The sequence below is a fragment of the Halichoeres trimaculatus genome, unplaced genomic scaffold (genome assembly GCF_033239565.1).
Source record: "Halichoeres trimaculatus isolate MK-OKI-2021-1 unplaced genomic scaffold, fHalTri1.1 fHalTri1_scaffold_5, whole genome shotgun sequence".
NCBI classification, from domain to species: Eukaryota; Metazoa; Chordata; class Actinopteri; order Labriformes; family Labridae; genus Halichoeres; species Halichoeres trimaculatus.
This window is the reverse complement of record NW_027437183.1, coordinates 18,567,419-18,585,000: the sequence shown is the minus strand read 5'-3', so window position 1 is coordinate 18,585,000 and position 17,582 is coordinate 18,567,419. Positions and strand designations below refer to the sequence as shown.

The 17,582-nt window shown below is 40.4% G+C and overlaps 1 protein-coding gene across 1 annotated transcript in view; it reads left to right on the top strand.

The window, feature by feature from the left end:
* Window positions 1-17,582, top strand: part of sema4c (sema domain, immunoglobulin domain (Ig), transmembrane domain (TM) and short cytoplasmic domain, (semaphorin) 4C) — a 123,173-nt gene that overhangs the window by 40,928 nt on the left and 64,663 nt on the right. The window contains exon 2 of the mRNA XM_074670252.1: window positions 939-1,065. The gene's annotated coding sequence lies outside the window, so the exon portion shown is untranslated. The remainder of the gene's footprint in view (window positions 1-938; window positions 1,066-17,582) is intronic.

Below are 17,582 nucleotides of genomic sequence, written 5' to 3'. Positions count from 1 at the left end.
CTTGAAAGTTAGACATTCATCAAACTGGAAACCAGGGTAGTTAAAACACGAGACCAGCTCAGTGATTGTTCCCTGGTGAACATTTGACAACACATTAGCCCTGGAAAACAGCATTAACTTTGTCATATCAGTGTTCAAAACTAGTTTAAGACCAGTTTATAATTCCAACAACTGGGCTGGGTTTTAGTCAGACAATCCTGTTTTTGGCAATTTTTTAACTGGTGAACCAAACTTTTTGGCTAGAGGTGAGCGATACTGGGAATTTTGGTATCAATCCAATACCAAGTAAATACAGGACCAGTATCGCCAATACCAATGCTGATACAGATACTTTTCAATATTTAAGGTTGATGTATCATCAAACGGCTGACCTTGGGGTGTTTTTGTGAGTTTTTCTTTTGATTATGGTTTTAAAACCTAGGACAGAATTTAGGCAAAGTATAAAGGTGACTACAGAATACTTAAGTGTCATGATAAACATTTAGGTTGAGAAACAATACAACGGTAAAAAATACAAATTGTCCCCAAAACGTTGTGTGGAACTTTTTTCTTAAGAAAATAAGGCACTTTTGTTTTTTTTGGAGCCAGAGCTGACTATGTCAGGCATGTGAGTGATTTATTTTTCTCTCACGGAGTTCTGAACACCTGTGGAGCTTTTATCCTTTGAACTGTCTACATATAGATGGCTGATTTTCCATATGCTACTTTCTGATGGTGCTTCAATTTGTAAGCATACAATCAGCTCTATACAATTAGTTTGTGATTGTGTATGTGTGTGTTTGCAGAGTCTATCCTTGTACATCTGCTGCGTGTTCTTTTCTTTGAAAAAGACATAACAATGATTAAAGCAGCCTTGTTAATCTAACACGTGCACACACACAAAGTTCCTCCCCCGTCCTTCATTACCCCTCTCTTCTTCTTCCTTTCCTCTCCTTTAGCCCAATGTGACCTTCATCTGAGCCAGGAGTCTCGATTCAACATTCACGAGGAGGACAGAGGCGAAACAAGCGAACAGGAGATTAAGGAGAAATCACACAGACGTGCGAGGGAGGAGACGAAAAGCAAGTAAGAGTAAAAACAGAACAAAGGGTGGGGCAGAAAAACACAACAGAGTATTTCTGCTTCTTCTGAAACCATCCTCAGCCAACAGCACGAGTTGTTGAAAATGAGAAGAAAACAAGGCTGAGAGCACGGATGGAGGTGGGAGAGGGCGATGTAAAACCAGTGAAGAATCAAAGGAAATGAAAGTTGATATGACGAGGAGACAGAAAAAACATAGGGGGGAGGGGTGGCAGTTGTCACAAACAGGATGTGTAAATTACAGGTATTTTCAGGTACTCTCAGAATGAAATTATGCTGCAGCGAGACAAAGAGAGAGAGATGTAAGAGCTAGGAGATAAGAAAGAAGCAAACAAAAGAAGAAAGAGACTGGAAGAAAAAGCTGAATTTGGGTAGGATATTGGATTTCAGAGCGTCTTGTTAGGAGAGCTGCTGAAGGTGATGGGTGTCAGATTTAGTGAATGTGGGAGCCCACACCTTGTCCTTATCTGCCGAGTGAGTCAAAGTCATGGGCAGATTTTTCTCTTCAGGCCGATGAATGAAAAGAGAAAAAAAAGCACAGATCACTATCAGGGCTTTCCACAGAGAAGTGAACTCACTGATTGTACACAGAACTTGATGTCAGGGTTTTATATCTGCATTCATGGAAAAACAGCTTTTTTTTATTTTCAGAGCTTTTAGTTCAAAAGCACTTACCTAACTCTCTGGACAGGGACTGCTTTGTTGAAAAACCATCTCGAAAACTGGAACAGAAGTTAAGCTATCTTCTGCTTCTGGTTGGGTCAGCTACCACAGGAAGTCGCTAACCTAAGGAACAACTTAAACCTTGAAACAACATCAGGGTTTGAGTCAGGCTGTTTTGACATAAGAGCAACTGCATTTATTGGTCTGGACAGTTATTTGACATTATCAGACACAAACTGTGTGAGCTGTTAGAAAGGACACTTCAGCCAAATTACATAAACTACTGTCATCTGCATTATTTACTGCACCTGTTGTTAAAAACTAGCTCAAACTGAGACGCAAATATACCAAAAATCACAATATGAGCCTGTGTTTGGCAAAAGCTAGGTTAACATGGACATCACATACTGGATTAGCTGATCAGTTTTCACTGCATGTGGAGGAATATGTTCACAAATAGTGCAAAAAAGGGAAAGGCCCGCTGATCTCAAAGTGCCAAAGAATTTCTAACTATAGCGAACACTTTGACCAACACTCTGTTAGCCATAAGCCTTTTGCTGTGAGTTGTTTTAGGTTGAGCAAAATTCAAGTTAGAACTGACCCCCTCTGCTAGCTTCAGTCCAAGCTCTCCTATCCATTTCTCACCAAAGAGGCCGAGCTGAGCCAGATCTCTTGAGGCTGATACACTTACTATTGATTACTTACTTTCTCATACAGCCCAACCAACAGAGCTTTGTCTTTAAATTTGGCACTGGAAGATGGTAGCTGCAGATTGGGATTATTTCTGTCTTAACTCGTAAATCGATGCGCTGGCTAGACACTGGTGCAAATGTCAAAGCACTGAAAGACTTCAGTCTTTGTAGCTAAGCTGTAAATATATTAAAGCTTCACACTCTGTGTCAGGTCTGTGTCAAAGAAAGCTTTTATTGAAATCTGCAATGACCAACTTTGATTCTGTTCCACAGAAAATGTACTTTTACTCAAACTTGAGTAATTGCCCTGATGGTTTTTGTTACATAAAGAGTTAAGGCTTACACTGCAAAAAGTGAAATCCAAGCAGGTTGTCATGACTGATTTTAGTTAAAAAGTGTTGTATTAGACTTAATATGAGCTAACTTCACCTTACAAGCTCAGAGAAAAAGTCTTTCATACAAATAACGTCTTAAATACAAGAAACTAAAAAATTAAATTTTTCTTACCTCATTAGCCGATTTTTTTGACCCCATGCATATAATTGAAGCATCACTTTTGTCTTTTGATGTCATGAAATATGACATGTTTCTGCACTTGTAAGGTGAATATGATTTCTTTGGAGTCTGAAGTCGCCAAGCTGTCCAATTTGGTTCAGTACAGTTTGGTATGGGTTGGTCTGATCCTGTTTATGTATTGTCACTCGTACCGGAGCAAAGCCAATCAAGACGATAGCTGACTCAGCTGACTGGCTGAAGAGGAAGTAAGAAATCTATCTGTAATACTTGTAGCGACTTAACTCACCTCCAACTTGCAGTTTTATACATACAGACCATATCCCCGTCGTCTCCATGACTTTTTCCATAATCTTTTTTCTTTTTGTGCGTTTTCTTTTTGTGTGTTTTTTTTTTCTATTGTAGAGGCTGAAAACAACCATCATTGCTTTTTCCTGTTCAACCGTCATATTTGTTAACACCAAAGTCCCGATATTACTGCGCAAGATTTTGAATATTGAAGCGGGATCCTCTGCTGGAGGATCGGTTAGTGTGTGGTGTCCTCGGAGTGCACACCACATTCTATAAGTTTAGGGGAGAGAGATCTTGTGCAAACTGTCTTTTGTTATCATCAAGTGTGTGCTCTCTAAATGTGTGAAGGTTTGAAGAATCCTGTAATGTGTAACAGCAGCGTGACATTGTCTATCCCACTAATAAATCCAAAGAAGAAAAATGCAACACAGTAAACAAAAAGCAAACACAGGAGACCTTCAGTAATTCGTCTTATTGGTGATTGGCAGACTGCAGTCTTTTTAGCTCCACCTTTTAGGGTTGGATCCGTTTAGTCTGGCACCCCAACAGAAGGGATGGTTATTTGGGGATCTGTCCCAAGATTAGCCAGTGGAAACGCAACAAAATGTGCGCCAAGATGAACCAAACTGAACCGCTTGGTGGAAACGGGGCTAAATAAGACTATTTTTTACGAAAATCAGACGTAAACAATACTTTAAATTTCAGTTTTGCAGTGTATAATCTTTGCTTTGCTGTTGTCAGAGGCTGCTGAAAAATCTGTCACTTGCAGCTGATAGTTTGTTCCACTGATAGTTTTTGGAAACTTCAAACAAGACAAACTCTCCACCTACAAAATAGGTTCACAGAAAGGGAAGGGAAAACCACCAATGACAAACACACACACACACACAGACACACACACACACACACACACACACACACACATCAGGACGACAGCAACAACCTAGCCACACACACTTTCACACGGATAAACACAGTGGTGTGAAAAAACAGCCTCAGGCAGCTTTGCTTTATTCCTCAATCCATATTTTTTTGCAGGTGTGTGTGTGTGTGCGTGTTTCTCTTTCACACACTGTCACAATGCAGTTATCCCTCCTTCTCTCTAATAATTCTGCATCGTGCGCTCCCTCTTTCTTTTTTCTCTATCTGTGTCCCTCACAGTGTGTGTTTATCTCGGGGAGGATATTGGTTGCCGATCATAAATAGCTTTTCTCTGACAGGGTGCCATCACAGACATCCAGATCCTGAGGAGGAAAAGGGTGAAGGAGGGTGGGAAAGGGGGGGGGGTAAAAAGGGGGGAGATGACAGAGTGAGGAGAGAGATGGAGAGAGCGATTGGGGGAGGATGGGGAAGGAGAGGAAAGTGCAAGAGAGATGGTGGCGGAGGTTATGTACATCAAGGCACAGTGACAGGTGTCTGGCATGCACAAATAAATGTACTGCACTTATACCCACACCCTGATACACAGCCAGTCACAATGCAGGAGCTGCTGTATTTATTGAGCACTAACACCACTGGGCATGGAGAGGTTGGTGTAATACAACACAAGCTGCTGTAAAGTCTCAAACAACAGGGAAACATTTGCATACATTAGCAGTGGTCTGTAGCAGACAACACCTGTTTGTATCAAAGACGAACTCAGAGTTTTAACTCACCTGTTGAAATAGAAATGTCCTAACATGTATCTGAAAATCAGCTCCTGACTCTCTGTCGTGCTTCAAAGACAAAGTATTGAAATCACAGCCCCGTGCTTTAGAGACCTAGTTCCACATTCTCCAAAAGCCTAAAATCAGTCATATTCTGGCTTGTTTTCCTGAAATAAGTCATGAGATCCAAATTAAACCACCAGTGCAAAAAAACACCAATTGCCTTGTTTAGTTTTTAATTAACATTCTATGTAGCAAAAACATTTAATTACAAGGGAGGGAACACAAGATGACCAAGCACATCATCTATGTGCATCAAGCTGCAGAAAAAAAACTCACTTACTGCTGCAGCTGCAGTGAGTCATCTCTCTCTTCAACTCAAAGCAGCCATCATAAGCACATCCCAAGCTTGTACCAAGTCGTGTCATTCAAAGTAGAAATCCAATGTTAAAGTATGTGAGGAAGATCTGCTTGGAGTTGACAGTGACACCCTTTGGCCACAATTAGTAGTGATGACACTGTGTCCCATGAGCACCATGTGCAAATAAACAGAAGCAGATCTTCTTTTTAACACTACTTTTCTGTGTTCAAGAAAACTCTATGTAGGAATCAAAGTGACGAAAAGTAGTTGTGTAGCGCTGTTGTTTGAAATGTGACAACAAGCTAACTGAAAAACTCAGCTTGTGGCGTAGTTTCATGTACAGCAGATATAGTGTCATCGAAAGGATTCATATGCCCCCAGGTGAATCTACAACACTGAGAAATTAATTAGAATTTAATTAGACTGCAGCGCCACCCTTTGGCCCGGAGTATCACGCACACTGTTCTGAAGACGTAACTCTTAACAGGGCGTGTGTTTGTTTTGAAAATGAGCGTGGATTTGGTCTTGTTTTTGGTTCAAGACAACTTTTTTCCAGATACAACGCCACAAGGTAAGGTATTTATCAACACTTGTGTAGCTCTGTTGTTTGAAACATGCAACAAGCAAACATTATGAGTTTGTACCATAGTTCAGTAGCCTGCTATATTTAGCTCTGCTGACTGCCCAATGCTGTGAGACATGTCCGTAATGTGCAACATTAGTAAATCCTGGTTATGTCCTGCCAGTCATCTACCAAGCAGAGCTAACGTAACCTCACTCTTCATTTTATTGATAGACTCTCACGTTTGAACAGACCACTGCAGAATAACTGCGGGTTGGAATAAACATTAGCTCAAACAGATTAGCCCCTGTGGCACAGAGTGATACAGCCCGAGCTATATCACTCTCCTGTTTAGCTTTCTTCTATTCCTTCATCTTTTGTATGTCAGACAGTTAGGCTCCTGTGTCCACCATCACTACAAAATTAGTCATAGAAATCGTTTTTAGTAGAGAAAAACTCTAATCTCTCTTGTAACTCCTTAACTTGTCAGCCGGCGTGGTTTTGTTGTAGACTTCAACCTGCCGAAAATCAATCTTGTTCTTTCTGACCTGGGAGGGAAGCTGAGAAATGACATATAGAAATACCTGTTTTGATGCTGATAATCTCATTTGAAGTACAGCATCAGGCATATATCTAGCGAAAAGAATATTTCAAGAGCACTAAAAAAGTTCTCACAGTCCCTTTAAATTGGGGATTATAAAAAGGCAAATATATAGAAGTGAAGCTATGTAAAGATCAGGTAAAAAAAAGTATCTTTAAAAATCTGAGTTGAATTTTGCAGATTTAAAGCTAACAAGCTAACCAAACAACATGAGGTCAAATTTTGATGTATTTACAAAAGTAATGAAACATCACTGTTTCTACTATCCTCCTTTCCCACTTCCTGTCACATCAACCTTGTGTATTGAAGCATTAAAATTCTTAATTCAAGGAATAAGCCATAAAAGCAATACCAGTTATTCAAGTGAAGTATTGACAGTGAACTGGAAAAGAACCCAGACAGCTCAATAATGGTATCAGTATTCATGAAAACGAAACAAACCCATTTCAAAGTAACTCACTTCTTGTTTCGTTACACTGATAAAGCCTCAAGGGTCAAACACATAGAAGAAACTCTTTGGCACTTTTCTCAATAGGCCCCCTTTGCCTATTGAGTTTTGTAAAAAAAAAAAAAATATATATATATATATATATATATATATATATATATATATATATATATATATATATATATATATATATATATATATATATATATATATATATATATATATCTTAAAAGAAATACTAACTAAGCATTGCACAACAAAGTGTGCAAAACACAGCACCTTAACCAAGCCTGCAAGACATTCAAGTTAATCCGCTTTTCTTCGTATTTAAACACAACACCTGTGTTGGCAACATGTTTCTCTCAAATCCACAATAGATATTTCTATTTTTACAACCTAACCAGCTCTGCATAATTTGAGCATGAGCTTTGTCTGGCTGCATCAAAATGATCTGAATATGTTCCCTTTTGAGGCTCTGTCATCCATGGTTGGGTATAAAATGTTTGCATCTTGATTCAGAAAGCAATGTTACTTGTATTAAATGATATTTCCTTTTTGAGGTGATAAATCCAGACCACTGTGATGTCTTCATGTGAGTGAACAATGGAATAGTAATTTATAAGCAGCTCTAATCTCAGCTCCCAATATTAGGACAGCAGAGAGGATCTAAATATTTAAGGGGATAAAAACAAATGTTCTTTCAGCGTGAGAAGCTCTATGGTAGCCAGATGAGTATGGGTGTGTTTTAGAGTAAAGACTGTGATGATGTGCTTTATTTTGAAAGGATTTGAGGGTTGATAATCACATCAGCATCGTTTTAGTAATGGCCTTCCTTTGAGAATTGCATTATCTTTGTTGAAGTAAACAGACGTGAGGTCTCTGTTGCTGATGGTAAATATGATAATACACACATAAATATATATCAGTGCACACAGGAGAGGGGAAAATGTTCACCCAAGATTCCTGGCACACTCTCACACACAGAGAGGTTCCCCTCCATCACTTTTGATGAGGTGAACGGGTGTGAATCCGCTGCATCTCACATTCCTCCGTCCTCTCCCTGCTCGCAGCAGCAGTCCTTGTCCATCTATCGATCCCTGCTTATCTTCCCGTAAACCTGGACCTCTTTTCTCTCCTGCTCACCTCCCCACCTCTCTTCACTCCTCATTGCTATCGATCAGCCCGTGTGTTCAACAAAATAGAGAGCGGGGCAGTGGTTAATGCATAGCCAAGCTGAAGGAGGGCTACTCACAGTTAGCATATCGTCTTTCGCTCCTAATGGGCCCAATCAGGCTCTAATAGACCCAGTGTTACAGCTCCGAGGCTACCACTCTCTTCTCACTCCTTCCCCTTTGCCTGTCTTCTCCTCGTCTTAGACCTGTCTGAGCTGCATGTCTGCCAGATGCATTTTTAGCTGATGACCGTTGATTTTGCTAACTGATCCTGTAGCTATCCTCTGCAGTTTTTTTTCAGCATTTACTCATCCAGGCGAGGATTTTCTCCTGCTGAGTGTGCATACACTTGCACGTACTTCAGAAATGTCCTGCTTTGCATTTTTTATGTTACAGTAATGCACGCTCATTCCTGAGAGCTGCCCAGTCCAACCACATTCAGCTAAATCTGGCCGCTGGGAACTGCCCAGGTCCAGAAACTCCAGTCTGTCATTGTCTCCAAACTTCTCTCAGTCACTGAGCACATTGACAGTAGCTAGGTCAAGTGCCCTGCTCGAGGGTACTTTTAATGTTGGTGGTGGTTAAGCTAGCGCAAAGTGTTTCTCACATTTCCCCTCACAGCTTTTGCTTGGAAATGAAAAGCTTACATACAGATAGAAATAAGAAAAAGTAGAGAGGGTGGGTAAAACATACTCAAAGATCATTTCAGAGAACACACCTTTCTTACAGCTACATCTTCTGAATATGCACTGGCAGTAACACAGCCCTTTTTGTATTGTGGTTCAAGGGGTCCTTTGACGCCCCTTTAATGCTTGCCTTTATATGAATGTCACAGATGTGTAACGATGGGACTAAAATACCCCAGCACTGTGCAGAGAAAGGATCCCTGAGCCAGCAGAGTGAGCACATTGGAACATCACTTCAGCTGTATGTGTACCTCCAGTGTTGCATAATGTGAATTCACTTAGGAGGACATCGTTTATATGATTCTTGGATCAATATGAAAGTAAAAAGGCGGGATGACAGTGAGGAAACTTTACAAGCCCTACTGGTCCCAGATATGTGAAAGGCAATAAAACAGGTTCAGTGAGTCAGGTTATTTAGAGAATGCATCCCGACCTGCAGGTTATGCTGACCAAGGATTTGTCTGGAGTGTTTAATCATAGGGAGGTTAACTCTATCGACAGCTTTAATCCCAGAACACTTGCGTAACACATAGTAACATCATCAATAACATCAGGTATATTCTATTCTTTATAAAATACCCAATAACAAATACTCCTCTTCTATATATACTGAAGTATAACAACACATCACAAAGTCAAGAATTCTTCTTTTATTTATCATTATGAAATATCTCATAAAATGGAAAAAAGGATTATGGGCAAGCCTTGTAGTAAGGCTCTGCAATTAGTAAAAAAAAATCAGGGAGTCATCAATGAATAACAACAACAACAATAATAATAATAATAATAATAATAATAATAGTAATGATGATTATTATTATTTCTATTATTATTATTATTATTATTATTATTATTATTATTATTATTATTATTATTATTATTATTATTATTAGAAGAAGAAGAAGAAGAAGAAGAAGAAGAAGAAGAAGAAGAAGAAGAAGAAGAAGAAGAAAAAGAAGAAGAAGAAAAATTAAACTAAGAACTTTTTCTTCTTTTCATCAATTCCTTGGACATGTAAGCTTTGTCCAGTAAATGCTTTAAAACTATTTTTAAATTTATCAGTAATAAATAACAATGTACATATTTTACCCCTTGATTACTAATGTTGGGTGAAAACCAACTGAACAGGTGCCAGGTGAAAAACCGGGGATGCAAACAGGAAAACACGCCTACCAGTGATGGCGTCAGTGAGTAACCTAAAGAAACCCAAGGACCCACGCAACTCAGACAGCAGCGCAATGGAAATCCCATTACACAATCAATGTGGGAGAAAATTATTTGATGTTAGTGCCCAGAGGTTGAGATGAGACATTGTGCTTTTCTTTAGGCTTTATTCTGTCCTCATGGTAGCTTAACATGATTCACAGCTTAAGAAAATCCCTGTTTTTCTCACACTGCTGCTGTTAAGACCCTTATTTCAGCCTCTGTCTGAAACGCTCAGTTATAGCAGCCATCTCTTCAAAGCTCTTTAAGTCGCTCTGCAAACCCCCTCACTCTCAAATTGATTAGCCCTCTGGAGACCTGTCAGGGGCGGAGCTATGTCCAGACTTTGGTGTTTGAGGCCTGTCCCTCTGACCAGTCATGAACCAGTTGGGAGATAATCATCTTGTGGAATCAACCATCTTGATCAGTTACAGACAGATTCAGAGATTTCTGTAACTTGTGAGTATTCATCAATTTGAAAAATTTCACATTTAGAATTAACAGTCAGCATTGTTACTTTTCATACGTGTTTAAAATACAGTAAAGCAAAATACCCTTTCTTTGAAATGTACCCATCCATCTTGTACCATTTATCACATTTAGGAGAGAGGCAGGGTTGCCAGCCAATCACAGGGCTCACACACAGAGGCAGAAAACCCCTGGCACACACTCTCACAGACAATTTAAAATAACTAATTTACTTGTTGAGCATGTTTTTGGACTGTGGGAGGAAGCCATAGTACCTTGTGAGAATGCACACATGCACTGGGATAACATGCAAACTCCTCACAGAAAGGCCCATCTTGCTGGAACCAGGATTCAAACTGGTGACCTTCTTTGCTACAAGGCTAGAAGGTCACTATAGCGCTAACCACTGCAACACTGTGCAAACCTTTCAAATATTTGATCAATGCAATATATATTTTCAACTTTTCATTCAAGTTTAAAAAAAAAAAATTAATAAAAAAAATTGCTTTTAAACCAAAGCTGGAAATAATGGTTGAAAAATGTAAAACATGTTGGTGATAGCATAAAAAATTGGTCATTTTAAACATATTTATATTATTCTTCAGTAAATCTGTGACCTAGAGCAGTGCTCTTAATTTCTGCTGCCATTACACCTTTGCACTCACACACTTTACTCTGCAGCAGAATTTTATCACTGTTTTTACTTCCAATAGACTTGTAAACACACAGGAGGAGCACCACATGCACACACACTCTGACATGTATACACTCAGTGCAGCTCCGCCCTGCTGGCTTAGCTGTTACACATCGCACCATCCTCCTACTATCACGCCTCTGATACTACCTTTGACAGCGGATCAGAGGCAGAACGACTTTGCCTCACCTTTATGCCTCCATGCTTTACACATTGAAATGAGTTGTATGGTTGTGTGAAAGAGCTTTATGTCCCCAGACGTGTGCTGCAGCTGCAGAAGGTAGGTGAGTGTTGGCTGTCACTGGAGTAAAAATCAAATCTGGAAAAAAAGAGCAAGTTGTTTTTCACTTGCTAACCTTTGGTTTGTTTTTAACCCGTCTCTGTGACTAACTGGTGTGTCTTACCTTGTTGTGAGCTCTTACTGTTTATTTTCACAATAAGTCATGTCTCAGTTTGTGGATGTGGCACATCTCATTAGACTAAACTTGATGCAGACTGTTTTTTAGCCTCATGGCAGAGACTCAACATCTGACCAAGATGAAAACAGTCGAAACCCAGAGCTGCATGATAATATTAAAGATGCTGGGCAGCTGGTAGAAGACAATGGGCTCAGGGAGAGTGTTGACGTGACAGCTTGAGTGAAGTGTTGATGCATGCAGAATGAGTATTGACCATCCATGGTTACAAGTGGTGATAAATGTTTTAACTATGGGTGGAAAATCTGACCATGAAACAGATTTCTAGTTCTGCAGAGCTCCTTTGAAAACAGTAAAAATAAAACTGTCCCTGAATAAGAAACTACCTTGAACTCACTCTGTTCTTCAATGTTAACATTTCAGTGGTGTTTTTCCCTCTCTGTCCTGTTTTTCCTCCACCCGGGGTCTTTCTATTCATCTCTCTGTCAGCATTATGCTCCCCCTCTCCCCATGGAGGTGTGTAGGCTGTTTCTATAGGAGTCCAGCTAGGTGTAACCTTTCTGCCCTGTGGCACCTCACCGGGATGGAAGGCTATGGGCTCAGCATGAACTCATGAACTCCAGTGAAAGAAAGGCACGAAGACCAGCACTTCGCAGAGGAGAGAGGACATAGCAAGTGGGAGGGTACGATCTGTACTGGACAATTAGCCCCCCCAGGTGCATAGTAGGCGGCCTCCTCAAGCCAGAATACTTTGCGAGTGTTTGAAAGACTGGCAGTCAGCGAGAGAAGCCATAGCGAGAGGGGGATAGAGTGTGCGTGGGTGTGTGTGTCATAGCGTTTTGCATTCACACGCCCAGCGGTTGTTGTTGTGAAATGAGACAGTACGTCGGCTGCCCTCAGGCGTCAATTCGACCATTTCTATTATTCAGAGCTGATTACTGCGCTAAATCGTACAGCAGTGAATACTTTTTAATGAGCTTTGAAATACAACAGAGAAAGTTTGTCTGCTTTTTGTTTGTCTGGAAGTGGCTGGCGGGGGGGAAGCGCATATTTGCTGGAGTGATTTGATTAAGAGCGCGATGGTGTGCGAGGAGCAGGTTTTGAGCTGCTTGTGTGTGTCTGCAGGTGTGCAACTGACATGTGATAAAGCTTTTGTGCTCCAGGTGTATGCAAACAGTCGAAGATGCATGCATTTGTTAATGTGAAAGTACAAAACTATATGCATGCACTCAAAAAGTGAGTTTGTACAATTTGCATCTGTCTATGTGTGGGTGTGTGTGTGTGTGTTGGTCTGTCGTTCATAAGTCAGGCCAACGCTTCAAGCAATGCTGATCGACCTGTGACTGCGTGGGGATGACGGGCTGGCACACCCACACTTATGCATGTTCATTGATGACAGGTCAGAGCGCTATCCAGCATCCCCCTCCGGCCTGCACGCAGGGCAGGCAGGTCGAGGCAGGGCAGAGAGCACGTGGGCTTTTTACCATTTCACACTGCACTCATGTGCTTTCCTCAGAAATAACATGCACAGAGCTGACAGCACAAGGTCGACCAGGGAAGAAAGGAGAGGGCGCTCCAGATAGAGAACCAGAGAGAGGGGAAACCGCACTGAGTCTATCTATCTATCACACATAAGTAGCCTGTTTCATAGAGCTGTCTGAAGTGATCTCATCAGAATTACAAGTAGGTTATGAAATAAAAAATGTTTCCTGGTTGGATCCTAAATTGAGATTTAGCAAAAAAAAAACAACTTTAACTTCTGTGCGGATGTTCAGCAAACAAACGGCAGAGTTTTATGCAAAAGTTAAAACCATTTCAGTGTTCATCCTTACTTTATCCTGATGGTATTTTATGTTTTCAGTCATTTTTTGGAATTCATAAAACTGCTTTAAGCTTTTGGGATAGAAAAAAAAAAACTAAACAAATTACTTACACTCACAACTCGACAAATTCATATTAGTGGATGAGGAAGAATGAAAAAATTTCACTGTTTTTGTTAATTCAGGTTTAGCCAGTGGTTAATGTAAATTGACTTTTAGCGAAGACTTTTTTTTATCTGTGAGGCATTTACATCTGCTCTGTAAATGCCATCATTTTTTGGTCCATTACATCCTCTGCAGTACCGCCTGTTCATCTGTTTCAAGTAGGTCTTACTTTAACTGTAAACAGTGTCACAGAAGCTTAACTCTTTAGTTCTACTTGAGAGACATTTTATTTTTTTTAAATTGGGAATTATTAGTATTTCATGGTTCCTGATAGGCTCTTGCTGGCACACAAAAATTAATCCATCTATCTATCTTTCTATCTATCTATCTATTTTTTGTTATTAATTTTTTACAAACAATTCATGGCTCACAAGTTTGACAAAAACTAATCACATCATTTGAGTTGTACAGTTAGAAAATGACCAGATTTGCTTATTTGCTTAATATCACCAAGGACGTCCACGCTTGAATGAAGTAAATAACCTGACATTAAAACTACATTATAGCCACAGAATTAATGATTAATTCAAATTCATTACAACAGTCCATTCACAAACATCTCTCAGTCATGAAAGTTTGTTTAGAGATGTTTTTCAGCCCTTTGTGCCCGACGCCCCTTGATTCTTCAACGCGGTGGTTCCCAAACTTCCCAATCACACCCATCACTACTGCTTACTTGCTACAAAACAAACACACTTTCAGATATGTGCTTTGCTCACAAACATGCAAAAACCTAGTGTATTTAAAACACTGCATTGTTTTCTTATTGGATTATTCTTCCTGAAAATTTAGGGAAAAGTGACTTTTATAAATATTCAAAATAACTGTGCAGGAATTAAAGTGGTATTAACAAAGTTTTGGCATTTTAATCATGGTGATGTATTGCTGTGACTTACAGAAACTACAAGCGTAGTTCATGTCCCCTCTGGTTAACAGTAAACTGTTTGTGACTCACTGCTCTGCTGTGACAGTGTGTGCCACATATGGAGCGCACTGCGCATCGCAAACACGTTGGGTGAACATACAAAAACTTTTTTTTTTTTTTTTTTTTTTTTATGATAGGAAATGTACTACAAGTACTCATTGGGCAACCTTCCCCCCACCAAGGGATGGGTACTGAGTTAGGTACTTTCATAGGTACCGAACGAATTCTATCAATAGTACCAGGTACTGATTCATGTAAAATCAAAAGGTACCATGTTTAGGTACCTAAACACATCCTTGTGACTGTGAGGGAGTGGAAGGATAGATTATTTTCCATGCTGGATATAAAGACAGCATTACAAGGTTATATATTAAAGAATAAATATGTTGAATTGAAAAAAAATATATGATTTATTATTGAACAAATTGATATTAACCAACTATTTTCAAATCAGAGGCAAGATTTTTTCAGTAATTGAGGTAATTTAAGGATTTTCTCTGTTTTCACTTCGAAGAAACTCATTCACTTCTCAGTTAAGAACAGATTATCATCGTAAATTCTACTGAACGTCAGGGGAAAAAATCCCCCTCTGAGAAACACCACCCACTGACAAACTGATTCTCCTGATTGTGGAGCTCTGTGCGCTGATTGAGAGGAAGGGGGCAGAGAGACTGGCATGATTTTATCCTTTAGAGAATATGAATGAAGTTTAAGTTGTACGTCACTGCTACATCCTTCTGAAGCAAGAGTTGTGGCAAAATCACACGTACTTTTAGCTTTTTATGGACTCAGTAATCCTCAATTTGACACCATTAGGGGGATAAAAAGAGTTAGTTAACAACAAGCTCAAAAATGCAAAAATGTTGGAGCTGAAAGCGGCTGCTAATATCGTTTAAATGATACTCTCTCTCACAACCAGCGCTGTGAATGCTCTTTGAAATCATGTGCAGGGTTTTGTTTTCCTATCAGGTCAGAAGCTTTACCAAATTCATCCAGGCAATGTTATGAAAGCAGCTCTCATGTCAAAACACCATCAATGATTTCTGCTTCCAAAAACACTCAGATCTGTTAAATTGGGGATCAGCCACTGTTGGAGCTTTGTACCACGGGTTCAGTTGTTTTCAGTGACATACCAAAGTGAGATCTGCTTCCATCAGGCGTGCACTCAGACCAGAAGCACAGATGGTCTCACTCTGTGATTAGCTGGACATCAGTCTCTCTGGTTTCATCTCGCCTGCATCTCCTCTTCTATCACCACTTCTGGTCTGAGCAGGTGTTTGGCCTGCAGTCAGAGTCCAAATCAGATCCATTTCATCTGTAATCAGCTGGAGCCCCTGGCACTGATGGAGGGGATCAGAGCGCCGATCAAAGAATTATAAGTCGACCACGCCTGGCCGGCCGACCATGACACGGACAAGGCAGCGAGGGAGGGGGTGTATGGGTGAATGTGGGTGAGCAAGCAAGAGTTACAAGGGATGAAAGGAGAGAAGATGGAGATTTGAGGGCCTGGCGAGTCTCCCGAGGGAGGGACTTGAAAGAGCAGAGAGCTGGGGGAAGGCAGCAGGGAGGCTAAGATGTTACCCTGCAAGCTCTCATGGGAGTTTTTTTTTTTGTGTGTGGGTTTCCATTGAGTGGAAAAGGGTTGTTTAAAGTTAAATGTGGTGCTTCGTTCTGCTTTAATTTCAGGTAATTAGGATGAGACGTGAATTCCAATTACATTGTGAAGGGAAAGTCAATGACATTAACTTGATGTCTCACCGCTGGTTGGGAAGTTATTAATTGTGTTACAAATATGGGGAATCGTGCTCAAGAACGTGAAAATTGATGGGTGGCTCTCACACTGATGGGAGCAGTTTACGAAAACACTTTTTGGAGAACGTTCACAAGCATCTGGACGTTTCAGATGATCACACCTCCACTGATGCATTCATACTTCTACATTCATGGACACGTTCAAACACTTCATCAAACCCTTCTTTGAAAAACAGTCTTTCATGTATGCCAGCTCCAGCACATCACCCCCCACACACAGGCAAACACACCGCTCTTCAATGTGAGCTGGTCAGCATGGTGCATTCACACCTATATTCACACATCGGCTGGTTAATGCTATCACTTAAAGCAGAGTCACTCATGCGTGATATTGCTTTAAAGCGTCCTTACGAAGGAGCCAGACGCTCATAAACAAACACGCACCTGCTGTAAGTGTCCACCTGTGTCTTTGTAAAGAGGCTGCCATGATGTGATGAGAGAGGGTGTGTGTGCATGTTTTAATATCAATGAGGTGTCCATGTCTGCTCCATTAGCTCCACGCTGAATAGAAAGAGTGCATTGGCTCTGTGGCCCACACCTTCCTCGTCGCAGCATAAGTGAAAAACGTCCCAGGATCAGCTTTTTCAGCCTGGTTGCACTCATGGTTCTGCAGCTCTGTATGAATAAGTGAGAAGAAAAGGACAGAAAATGCTCTCGTCCATGTTGGCTTCCCTCACATCCCACAAGTCATCAATTTTGCAGCAAGAGCTGTAACATGATATTTTTCACTCTGATTTCACAGCCATTTTGCTCTGGACTTGAACCCAAAGCCCTAAAATCTCCTCTTTGATGTGCCCCCACAACTGGATCCATTGTATATTTTTGCATTTATATTCCAGGCATTAAGCTTCAGCTGTCCTACAAAGCGACTTACAGCGTGTGAGCTCAGATTTAAATCACCAAAACTGTTTTAAAAGACCTCCGTTTTTTAAGGGGCTGATCTCTGATCAAAACGTTTCTGCTGTAAATATTCATCTAAATTGGAGGAAATTATCATATGATACATCTCCTCCCAAGGCTCTCTGGTGGGTTCAAAGACTTCCAGATAACATTTTGAACTCCCTGAATTCATTTGAATCACAAAAATGAAAGTAGGTGAACCCGGGTCGCAAATTATCATTTGGCAAAAGCGTGTTTGAAGGGATCATGTTTTAAACTTTGAGAGTTCTGTGTGAGTGAAAAGTTCAAGAGCCGCACCACACCACCACCAATCATACCACTCCTTTTCTACAACCCACATTTCTCCTACTCACTGACACACACTGCTCATTTGGAGTTTAGCCCCCAGTCAGAGGAAGTAAAATACCATCACACATCCATAAAGGTACAGAGTATTGTCTGTTGTGCTAACATTATCTGCTTCT